This window comes from Rhinolophus hipposideros (genome assembly GCF_964194185.1).
Source record: "Rhinolophus hipposideros genome assembly, chromosome: 2".
Taxonomy (NCBI): Eukaryota; Metazoa; Chordata; class Mammalia; order Chiroptera; family Rhinolophidae; genus Rhinolophus; species Rhinolophus hipposideros.
Window position 1 is genome coordinate 2,495,642 of NC_138048.1, and position 10,857 is coordinate 2,506,498.

Genomic DNA, 10,857 nt, shown 5'->3' on the forward strand with positions numbered 1-10,857 from the left:
AGAAGTCTGGTTTTGGATACTGCACCTGAGAGTGCTTTTGGATCCTTGGTTGACATCTTACGCCTTATGTGCGGCTATGGATCCATGAAGTTACAACTGCCATGGCCACCCTAGAGGATGTTGAAAGCCGGAGGCAAAGGAAGTTAAGACAGGAGGTCCGCGCAGTTGAGACCTGGAAGCCCAAACCAAAGGTAAAGGGGTGAGGTCGCGGGCCTCAGAGAGTAACACGCGCACAGATATGGCGTGATCTTGTGGCAGCAGGGGTCGATTGGGAGAAAATAGACCAACAACCCAATGCACTGCTGCTGGAACTTTGGAAACAGCTGCGTCCAGAACAGCAATTCCGAAGCCAAAAGGAGAAGTCTGGGAAAGCACGACCCGTGTCCCTCCAGGACTTTATGCCGCCGCTTGAGGCCGACTCCTTTCAGCTTGATCAGGGGCGGGGCCAAGGTACCTGGTCAGAGGGGACGAGCAGGGACCGGAGGCCCCATGTGGAACTGTCCATACATTGGTCCCCTTCTAATGTGTAGAGGGTTTTGGCCCTAGTTGACACTGGCACACACTGCAGTCTTGTTTATGGGAACCCAGAACTGTTCCCAGGACCAGCAATCTGCATTGATGGCTACGGGGGAAAGACTGTGACTGTGAAAGCCGTTTCCTTGCCACTGGGTATAGGAAGGCTTCCCCCTCACACCTACAAGGTGTATGTCTCCCCATTCTGGAGTGTATTCTAGGGGTGGACGTGCTACATGGCCTCAGCTTACAGACGTCGGTAGGAGAGTTCCGTTTCCGGATCCGGGTGGTGAAAGCGGTGACACGCGGGCATGCTCACCACCTTCCTCAAGTGTTGCCGCAGCCCTGGCGCGTGGTTACAGTGCGACAGTACCGCCTGCCAGGAGGGCAGGAGGAGATTGGTTGTATAATATTGGAATTGGAGAAGGCACATATCGTGAGGCCAACGCACAGTCCCTTTAACTCCCCGGTATGGCCTGTCAAGAAGCCAGATGGGACCTGGTGAATGATTGTGGACTATAGGGAGTTAAATAAAGTGACACCACCCTTGCACACTGCAGTGCCTTCAATACACGATTTGATGGATCATCTGACTGTCAGCCTGGGGACATATCACTATGTAGCGGACTTGGACAATGCTTTTTTCTCCATTGACGTTGCACCCGAGTGTCAAGAGCAGTTTGCTTTTACTTGGGACGGGCGGCAGTGGACTTTTCAAGTCCTTCCACAAGGATACTTGCACAGCCCCACTATCTGCCATGGGCTCGTGGCCCAGGATTTGGCTCAGTGGGATCACCCGTCCTCTGTGGCCTTGTTTCATTATGTTGATGATATTCTATTAACATCAGATTCTGTTTCTGATTTAGAGCAAGCAGCTCCCTCTCTTCTCCGCCACCTGAAGTCACGTGGCTGGGCAGTGAATGAGGAAAATGTCCAAGGCCCTGGCTTGTCTGTCAAGTTTTTGGGTGTTGTGTGGTTGGGTAAGACAAAGGTTATACCTGAGGCGATTATTGACAAAATACAAGCCTTTCCCCGGCCAACCAAGGTCTCCCAACTGCAGACATATTTGGGTCTGCTAGGATATTGGCGGGCGTTTGTACCCCACATGGCACAAATGGCAAGGCCCTTGTACAACATGATTAAAAAGGGGGCCTCATGGGATTGGACAGAGGCTATAGAGCAAGCCTTCGTTGCCACGAAACGGGCAGTGCAGCAGGCACAGGCTCTGCAAGTAGTAGACCCCGGCCGCCCATTTGAACTTGATGTTCACGTAACCCAAGAGGGGTACGGATGGGGCCTCTGGCAACAGCAGGAGCGTCTCCGGTTGCCAGTGGGATTTTGGTCCCAATTATGGAAAGGAGCGGAGGTCCGCTACTCTCTGATAGAGAAACAGCTGGCCGCTGTGTACGCAGCCCTAGTGGCCACGAAAGCCATCACAGGAACGGCACGGGTGTTGGTTTAAACAACCTATCCCATCCAGGGTGGGTCCGTACATGGACCCAGGGACCCAAAATGGGGGTGCCACAGACGACCACCCTCACCAAGTGGGGTGCCTACTTGGAGCAACGTAGCACCCTTAGCTCAAGCCCTTTGAGCACAGAGCTACAACAGGTCCTGGGGCCTGTGTGGCTTGTAGCCCAGGCTGAGCCAAGTGCTCCGCCCAGAGGGGAGGACTTGGAGCCCTCGCCCTACAAAGAAGGACAGCCCCCAGTACCTGAGGATGCCTGGTTTACTGATGGTTCTAGCCGAGGGGCTGCAGCTGTTTGGACGGCTATTGGTGTGCAGCCCAAAACAGACACCATTTGGTTTGATACTGGGACGGGCCAGAGGAGCCAGTGGGCTGAATTACGGGCTGTGTGGATGGTAATCAGCCATGAGCCTGGGCCCCTGGTTATTTGTACTGACAGTTGGGTGGTGTTCTGGGGCCTAACGTTGTGGCTCCCTACATGGAAACACCAAAACTGGTTGGTAGGACAGTGTCCACTGTGGGGTCAAGCCATGTGGCAGGACCTCTGGGACCTAGGGCAGAGAAAGGAGGTGACCCTAATGTATGTCACAGGTCACTCCCCCTTAGTGTCCCTAGGTAATGATGAAGCAGATGCCCTAGCACGGGTCTGATGGTTAGAACGGGCTCCTGCCACTGATGTGGCCCATTGGCTGCACAGGAAATTGCAGCACGCTGGAAGCCGAACCATGTGGCAGGTGAGCAGACGCTGGGGTCTGCCTTTGAAATGGCAGGAGATAGCAGATGCCTGCTATGACTGTGCCGTCTGTGCCCAGGACAGTCCCCAAAGGTGGAGGTTCCCCTGGGAGACACAGCAGATAACGCGAGGGAGGGTGCCCCTCACTCGCTGGCAAGTGGATTACATTGGACCCCTGCCTAAGGCCCGCAATGCGATATACGCATTTACAGCAGTGGACACAGCTACGGGGTTGATGTTTGCTTGGCCGTGTCCAGCTGCGGATCAGAGGCATACAGTCGTCGCTCTTACACGGCTGTGCGCCCTCTATGGGTGCCCCCAAGTCATTGAAAGTGACAGGGTTACCCATTTTACAGGGCAAGAGGTGCAGCGCTGGGCTGCCAGGATGGATGTGCAATGGTTGTTTCATGCTCCGTATAACCCACAAGCAGCTGGCATGATTGAACGCTATAATGGCCTTTTGAAGCAAGGCCTCCGGGTGTCAAAACACCCTCCCACGATGCGTGACTGGGCCTCGCGTCTATGGGACGTCCTGAGAGTCCTGAATGAGAGACCATGGAAGGGAGGGCCCGCACCAGTAGAAGCTCTGCTACATCGAACGGCTGCTCCCATTCAATTACAAGTTACCACCAGTGAGACTCTGTTAAAGCCAGGCTGTCACGCAGGGGACCCTGCTCGCTGTACCATTTGTCATGCGGGGTGTCCGGCAGGGCGGCCTGCGGGGTCTCTGTTCCCGCTCCCCACATAAGAACGCAGGACACGGTAAGGCCAAAAAGGAACACCCACGGAGCCATAGATAGGGGAGTCAAACCAATATATTCTCGCTGGCGGCTGGGCTGGAGACACAGGAAGCAGGATCTACATAATCTGCCTAACAGCAGTCCGCGCTTGCCAGCCACCATCTTCTTGCTAGCCCCCATTCCTTTCTGCTAGCGTAGCCACAGCAGTTATATTAGTGGCCAATGGCTTACGGGTTACAGCTGACGGCCAACTAGCCACAGCTGTTGGCCATCTGATCACAGTTGATGGCCATTTACTACCCGAGCCAGCACCTTTCTATGTGAGGCCGAGAGCCTGGAAACTGCTTTTTGGGGCTTTGTCCCCACACAGGCTACGGCAGAAATGGAAACATGTTGCTGCCGGCACCCACATGCTTGAAAGCAGGGGAACGGCAGCAATGGACTTGGCCCTGGCAGGTCAAAAGCCCCCACTGTCGGTGGTTGGGCCTGACAGCCCCACGGGGGGCTGGTTTGACTCATGATTTGCAAGTGACGCCAGGGGTGGTGGCTGAGTGGACACCGCAAGTGACTGTAGTATATAGAGGTTCTGATGTCGGGACGATTTTGCGGGGAAACTATGTGCTCTCTCTATGGCCTATTATGGGGTCCCCTGTTCTGTTACATGTTGAAACTATGCAAGGGACCCTAAGCACTGCCATAAAGGTCTGGTACCACAAATTAGGAAAGGTGCCTGTGGCAGCGACCCTCCTTTCCCAGGAGAAATAGCTAGCGTGTATCCCCCCAGATGGAAGGGATTTGCCATTGTTGGTTCCTAAGACTACCGCTTCTTTTCGTCTGTAGGAGTCAATAGGCTAATATGGCACAGGGCCCCTCGCGGAAGACGCTTGTCGTGTAGATTGTGAGGCGAGAGCCTGTAGGGGTGGAGTGTGGGGACAGAGTTCCAGAGAGCAGTTTCCAGGCTCTCGGCCTCATGTGGAGGGGTTGGCCATCAGCTGTAGCCATTGAGCCATTGGCCACTGATATAACTGCCGTGGCTACGGAGGGGAGCCGAGGAGAGTGAAGGAGAGTCGAGGAGAGTCGGTCGATTGGCAGCAAAGAGGACAGCAGGTCACACGTCGTGTAAACCCAGCCTCCAGTGAGACCATAGTGGTATGACTCCCCTACCTATGGCTCCGTGGGTGTTCCTTTTTGGCCTCACCACATCCTGCATTCTTATGTGGGGAGCGGGAGCAGAGACCCCGCCGGACGCCCCGCATGACAAATGGCGCAGTGAGCCGCGTCCCCCTCATGACACCCGAGTAATGAGGGAGAGCAGTCTAGGGACTTGTGTGCTCCACAAGAGCTGACAGAAGGGGTGCTGTAGGGGACAGTGGGTGTGCTGAGGAGTAGGAAGCAGGGTGGGGATGAAGGTGTAGCATGGGACGCGCTCAGCTAGGACTGGGCTGTTTCAAGCAAGGAAGTGGAGTCGTTTCCCAGATCGTTGGCCACTGTGCAGAGAGAATGGGACAGGGGCGAGGAGGGAGAAGCAGGGAACCAGTTAGGAAGCTCTCGGTTGTGAAGATTACACGCAATCCTATAAGGAAAGTATCTTGCATTTCCCCAAGCACATAGCAGCTCCCTAAATAATTCAACTTCTCCTCTCTTGGTCTTGGATCTTTGGATTTCCTTCCTCCCTGAGAAGCTAAGTATTTACCTTGAGATTCACTTCACTTGGTGCTTAAACAAATGCACCCAGATTGGGACATACTGTGTTTCCCCAAAAATAAGACCGAGTCTTATATTAATTTATGCTCCATTAGGGCTTATTTTCAGGGGATGTCTTATTTTTTCATGTACAACAATCTACATTTATTCAAATACAGTCATGTCATCTTCTTCTGGAACATCATCATAATGTACTAAATGTATTCGTCTGGCTGACGATCTTAACTGGGGCTTATTTTTGGAGTAGGTCTTATTTTTGGGGAAAAATGGTTACACTGTTATGACTCTTGGGCTGGTATCTGAGGAAACGATAGACTGTGTAAACTACATAAGCATTCTTTGGTATCTTCAGTTCACTTCTACCCATGGCTCTCCTACTTACTGCACTGTTAATAGGTGTTGCTTGGAAAAAGGAGTCATGTGATCAAGTAAGTTGAGAAACACTGGTCTAAACAGGCAGGCTTCTTCACACCAATGCTTCTCAGAACCCTGAATATATACTATGTATCCCCAGGCAGGAGTCATGACGTCATAGTTCCCAAACTCACCTGATCCAGGGCTAACGTTCACTGAATGTACTTTGGAAACCTCTTTCAAATTGTGATTGGACAACTTTCTTTTCAGTCTGGTCGTTTGATTAATGGGTTGTGTAGGTGTGTCAGGGTTCTGTGGCACAAACAACAGACACCATGTATAGCTGAATGAAGCAAAAAGGAATTGAGTGGAAGCCTATGGAGATGCAGGGAGCTGACAGTGCACCTGGAAAGCAAGATGTGGGAATCAGCAGGACGCGAGAGGACGTGAGACAGTAGGCGTTGGGAGCCAGACTCGGCCTGCACTGGGCAATCTGACCAGGACCCCAGGAAGGACCACAGCTTTAGCTTCCTTCAGCCTTTGGCCTTCTGCTGGACTTTTGGGTTCCAGGACAAAGGCGCCTGGGGGACCTCTCTTTGCAGGTTACAAACTTTTAGAAAATATAACTTCAATGGCTACAATCATTTACATAGTTTGCCAAGACCCTGTTAGAAACGGGTTGTTTCCACTTCATTTTATAGAATGCTGTTTTGAACATTACTATGCATAACATTTTTTGCTTTAATTCTCTTAAAAAGTTTTGGGTTATTCCTAGATACGGAATTATTGGGTCAAAGAATACAAACATTTTAAAGCACATGTGATGCGTGTTGCCAACTTTCTTTCCAAAAATGTACTATTTTAGACTGTGATCTTGGGAAATGAGTACTTCACCACACTTTTGCCAGCACTGGGAATCTGTAACAATCTCTTTTAAAAAGTAATTCAAAGTGGATGAAACCATTGGCTCCCAGCTGGGAAGGTTCTGGAATCTAAAAGCAGAGGTGATTCTGGCAGGCAACATAGGTGGGTGAGGTAACTGGTCTAGTCATCTGAAGAAACATGTGGTTCTAAGGCGGCCCCATTCCAGAAGCCACGGTGAGTGGCAGCCGTGTCCCTGGATCCAACATGCATTTCCTCTGAAAACTGAGGCAAAAGGCCAAAGACACCCAATGTAAACCTGTTTTAACTCAGTTTTTTTTTTAAAAAAAATCACTTTATAGTATTTTTAGAAGAAAGAAATTATATAACAAATGTAAGTCTTTGGGTGACTTTTTCAGTTTTTAATGTGTTAATTTTGTCAGGTTAGGTTTTCATGTGTGTAAGTGTACAAATATGGGTGTGTGTTGCAGGATGAGGATTAAGAGAGATAGAAAGGAAGACATTTCAGGGACATTAAAAAATCAGTCTAAGCGATGCTGTGTCTTTTTTCCCAGAAAAGGGACCAGCTAGATAGATTTCCATTTTTCTACTCTATCCTGGTATACGGTTGGAGGAACCGTCTTTCCCAACCCCAGATGACTCTTGAGATGGAATACTGTGAGTTCCTCCTCTACTAAGAGTTAATAAAAAAATGGACCTAATTATGCTAAGTGAAATGTCAGAAGGAGAAAGACAAATACCGTATGATTTCATTTATATGTGGAATCTAAAACAAATGAACAAACCAAATAAAAACAAACTCACAGATACAGAGAACAGATCGGTGGTTACTGGGGGGGGGGGGGGATTGGGCGTCTGTGAAAGGGGTGTCTGGTGATGGATAATGATAGACTTTTGGGGGTGTTCATTTTGTAGGGTATACAGATGTCAAATTATAATGTACACCTGAAACATAATTTTTAAAAATATTAAAGAACCAAGTAATGAATTAACAAAGTTTAAAAATGTTGGGCCTTAAGATTCTTATTCCAAATCTTATCTTGTGTTTGATTAATCTACAGAACAGCAATATTGTATATCAAATGTGGTAGCACAGTCGGAGAGTGGACCGTACCTGCCCTAAGCTTCCTACCCTCCTCCTGATGGGGGAGGAGATGCCCCAGGTCCCGGGCCAGGGAGGAGTCAGTGCTTCTGGGGTGGGTTTGGCCGTTTAACAACAGGCGTCAGATTAGGAGTCATCCTCCCTTAAGCCTCTACCCCCATCACCAAAGGTCAAGAAGAGGTCCTCACGTTAAACAGTGGTCAGGAGAAAACAACAGACACCCAAACCTCCCTCTGCCCCTCTCCTTCCTCACAGCTTCCCACAGTTGCTCCTACCATTATTTTTCTTTGGTCCGCCAAGACTGCTACCCCAGGTGATGTCAGACTCCCATGCCAGCCTTTCCCCCCCAACATTCTAATACCTCACAGAGTGAATATCCCCTATTCTATCCAGGATTCACAGTCCAACAGAAACAAACTCCCCTATGTCCTCAACCTCCTTTCTGAATGTTTCTCTTGCCTTTTGGTTTCCATTCAAACAGAAGGTAAGAGGAACATTTAGAAAAGAATTTGAAGCTATAGGGGATTTTGCTACTGTTGGACTGTGAATGCTGGGGGATGACAGCTGGGGAAGTTTTGTGATCTTCACATATAATCTCATTTGGAAATAATATCGGAGGTCTTAAGTTTGAGTTCTTGTGTGCAGGTGTGGCTCAGAAGTCCCCTCCTTTACCATATTACAGAAGGTGCCAAAAAAATTTATACACATTTGTATACTCAATATTTACCCATAACAAAAGATGAATACAAGTCACATTTGACTTCTGCAATGACAAGAGGTGCTCAAAGTGGTTACCATCAGCATCCAGACACTTCTGATTAAGGCGAACTACTGCTTGAGCAACACTGACCAAAGTGTCCACCGCTTGTATCTCTGTGCATGCCATTTCAATTTCCGCAGTACCCCCAGAATCACGTATGCGTGCAATTGTTAGGCGTGTCAGAGGTTCTGTTGCATACTCACGCCTCCATTGTCGTTGTACTTCCACAACGTTCTCGGATTTCAAATACCACTTCAAAAGGGTCTTGCGCTCCTCAAACAACAACTGTGCTTCTTCCATTTTCCTTGACTGTCCTGCCTGTCTCATGGTGACGCTAGCTTTCATTTGATTAACGCCATCTTATGAGCAAACACCATACTACACATTGCTACCACAATTCAATTCAACTTCAAAAAGTTATCTATAGATAATATCTATTTATCCAGATCAGGAAGCTCCTTGGGGCTGTGATTTCAGAGACATGGAAGATCCTGGACAACTTCCAGGGTGCCTTCTGGATGCATGTGTATAAATGGGTTAAAGCATCACATTGCCTATGAGGGAAATGCATTCAAGATCCAGGACGTTGGCATTCAAGAGCTGCCTATTATCTTGAAAAGAACCCAGGCCAGACTCAGGCAGCATGGGTTCTTCCATGAAATAGCTCTGTGTGTTTGGGCAAGAAATGGACTGTTCTTGTGCTTCAGTTTCCTTGTAAGTCAGATCACTATTTCCCAGACCCCTTTACACAGACAAGCTACATCACATGGGAGCTCTTGGAACTCAGATTTCAGGTCCCTGCCTTTGAGATCTTAATTCAGCAGGTCTAGGGTGGGGCCTCGGACACGAAATATATGAATTTAGTTTTATTCCTGGAAAATTCAAACATATACAAAAGTTCATACAATGAACTCTGTTAAATATGTCACCCAGCTTCAACAAGTACCCTTTCATGGCCACTTTAACCTGCATAAGTCCAACATTATCAATTGTACATATTTTAGTATGTTTGTCTACTAGATACAGACTTTAAAGATATCCACAATACCATTATAACCAGAAAAAATGAACTTAATATCATAAAAAAATCCTGTCTGTGTTCACAAATCCACAATTATCTTATAAAAATGATTTTTTTTATTTAAATTGAAATCTAAGTAAGGATCATGCATTGTGATTGGTTACTATAGCTCTTAAGTAACTTTTAATCCATTACTATCCGTCAATTTAATTTTTTCTTTTAAATCTTTTGTTGAACAAATTGGATTGTTTGTCCTGGAGACTTTCCCATCGTCTGGGTTTTGCTGACTGTACCCCTGCCCCGCATCACGTTTATTTTCTGGGAAGCAGTAATCTGATCTAGAGGTTTGATCTGATTTAGGTTCAAAAATTTTGACAAGAATACTTCATAAGAGGTGGTGTGCTCTTCTATGAGGGGCACATGACGAGGGGCTGTGTCTCTGTGACCTCAGCCAGCCACTGATGATCACTGCCTGTGTCCATTAATCCAGTACGGCCAGTGGGGCTGTCCTAAATTATCATTCTTTTCCCACTTATTAGCTGGTGTAATACAGAAAAACCACCTTCACCTACTGTTTGCTTATTCCACGCTGCCCTTCAGGTAGTAAAGGTAGCCCAAATGCTACCTTTAGTTTCCAAACTCATTTTGAGGCTGGGATTACTACCATTCTCCAAAGTGACTACTGAAGTTTTATTATTATGTTTAGTATCATTATAACCTCACGGATTGTAGCATATTTGACGTGCTTTAATCCACTGCAGTTCTTCTCCTTAGCATCCCTCTCTTTGGGTTACTGTCATGGCAGCCCAGGAGAAGGACCCCCTGAGCTATTTGGCAGCATATGGGAGCAGCTCAGGGTCCTCAGAAGAGGAGGGTAACAGCGAGCTGGAGGACAGGAGTTGCAGGGCTCTGGATCCCGAGACATGGGGGAACAGCTGTGGGAACAAGATGGAGAAATGGCTGCCGGGACACGCTGGGCTGTTTGGGAGCGTGACTTGTCCCGCCTTTCTGTACAATCTGCTCAATGAACAGGGAGACTGGAGAGGCACATTGTCAAGGCACCTGAGGAGCCTCTAGAGGAATTCAAAATATGGAAGTCCAACTATGTCCCACCTCCGGAAACCTACACTACTGAGAAGAAACCTCCCTCTCCAGAACTGGATATGGCAATAAGATGGTCTAACATAGATGAGGACAATGGTGGCGATGGCCCACAGAATGTTAAGAAAGGAGGCTTCTCCCAGAAGGGGGGAATCAGAGGATGAAAAAGATGAGCATCCTTCTAAAAGGCGCAAAGTAGAACCCGGAGAACCAACAAAGAAGAAACAGTAGAAAACAACAAATAACAAGAATTTTTGGACTGCAAAACTTATTGAAATGGTTTTTTTGGCAGATAAGTTGATATTGTAAATTATTATGAAACAGCATCTCCATGAAAATACATGATAATTAACTAATAAGTATTGCTGCAGGAACTTTCCACTGTGGAACTCACTTTTTATTTAAAACTTGTATGTATTTAAAACTCAAATGGTGACTTGTGATGATGAAATTGATAACACTTGGAAGCATTCTTGCTA

The 10,857-nt window shown here is 47.8% G+C and overlaps 1 pseudogene across 1 annotated transcript; it reads left to right on the plus strand.

Annotated features, from left to right (window-relative positions):
* Positions 1 to 10,075: 10,075 nt before the first annotated feature.
* On the plus strand, positions 10,076 to 10,609 carry LOC308506390 (UPF0690 protein C1orf52-like; annotated as a pseudogene). The gene has a single exon. The product of its transcript is annotated as a UPF0690 protein C1orf52-like (transcript).
* Positions 10,610 to 10,857: the final 248 nt, after the last annotated feature.